Source organism: Canis aureus, chromosome 37 (assembly GCF_053574225.1).
Source record: "Canis aureus isolate CA01 chromosome 37, VMU_Caureus_v.1.0, whole genome shotgun sequence".
In the NCBI taxonomy this organism is placed as follows: domain Eukaryota; kingdom Metazoa; phylum Chordata; class Mammalia; order Carnivora; family Canidae; genus Canis; species Canis aureus.
Window position 1 is genome coordinate 11,773,745 of NC_135647.1, and position 1,615 is coordinate 11,775,359.

Consider the following 1,615-nt stretch of genomic DNA (forward strand, 5'->3'; position numbering starts at 1 on the left):
AAAGAATTGTAAAGGCAGCAAGAGAAAAATGTGTGGAAAAGACCATAAGATTACCAACTGATTTTTCAGCAAAAGTTATCATTCAGAATTGAAGAAGAGATAGAGTTTCCCAGACTACCAAAAACTAAAGGAGTTCATCACTACTTAACCAGACTTAGAAGAAATGTTAAAGGGTCTTCTATAAGCAAAAATGAAAAGGCCATAACTAGAAATAAGAAAACATATCAAAGAAACAAAACTCACTGGTAAAAGCAAATGTACAGTACAGTAAAAGCAGTGGATGAACCACTTAAAAAGCTAGTATAAAGGTTAAAAGACAAAAATACTAAAATCAACCATAATCACAATAAGTAGTTTAGGGATATATCAAATAAAAAGATATAAAATATGGCATCAAAAACATAGAATGTGGTAGGAGGAGGTGGAGTAAAAATGTAGTGGTTTTAGAATGCATTCAAACTTAAGCAACTATCAGCTTAGAATAAATTGCTATATACATAAAGCAATTTATGTGAACCCAGTGGTAACCATAAACCAAAAACCTACAGTAGATATATAAACAAATAAAGAGAAAGGAACCACAGAAACAACCAGAAAACAATTAGCAAAATGGCAATAAGTACATATCTATCAAAAAATACTTTATTTGTAAATGCCCCAAATGTTTCCATCAGAAGACATAGGGCGGTTAAATGAATAAATATACAAGACTCGCTTATATGCTGCCTACATGAAACTCACTTCAGGTCTGAATACATACCCAGACTAAAGTGAAGAGATGGAAAAAGATATTCCATACAAATGGAAGCAAAGAAAAGTTGGAATAATAATACCTGTATCAGACAAAATAGACTTTAAAGCAGTAACTGTAAAAAAAAAAAAAAAAAAAGAATGGCATTACAAAGTGATAAAGGGATCGATCCAACAAGAGGAGTTAACAGTAGTAAATATTTATGCACTCAACATAGGAGCACCTGAATATATAAAGCAAATATTGACAGACATAAAGGGACAAATTGACAGTAATACAACAATAGTAAAGGCCTTTAATACCTCACTTCTATCAACTAATAGGTCATCCAGACAGAAAACCAATAAGGAAACATTGGTCTTAAACAACCAAATAGATCAAATGGACTTAATAGATATATACAAAACAATGCATCCAAAAACTGCAGAAGACACATTTTTTTCTGAAGTGCACATAGGACATTCTCCAGGATTTTTTCTGAAGTGTCACATGTAAGGCTGTGACACAAGTTTCAATAAATTTAGGAAGACTGAAATCATTTTGAAGCATCTTTTCTGACCACAATGGTATAAAACTTGAGATCAATTACAAGAAAAACGCTAAATACACATGCACACACAAACATGGAACCTAAATAACATGTCACTGAACAACCAATGGGTCAGTGAAGCAATCAAAGAGAAAATTCAGAAAAATACCTTGAGACAAACGAAAATGGAAACACAACTTTCTAAAATCTATATACAGCAGTTCTAGGAGGGAACTCCATAGCAATACAGAACCGGCCCGAGGAACTTTAAAATCCCAAATCCCAAATTTCTTGTCCCAAATAAACAATCTATCCTAATACCTAAAGAAACTAGA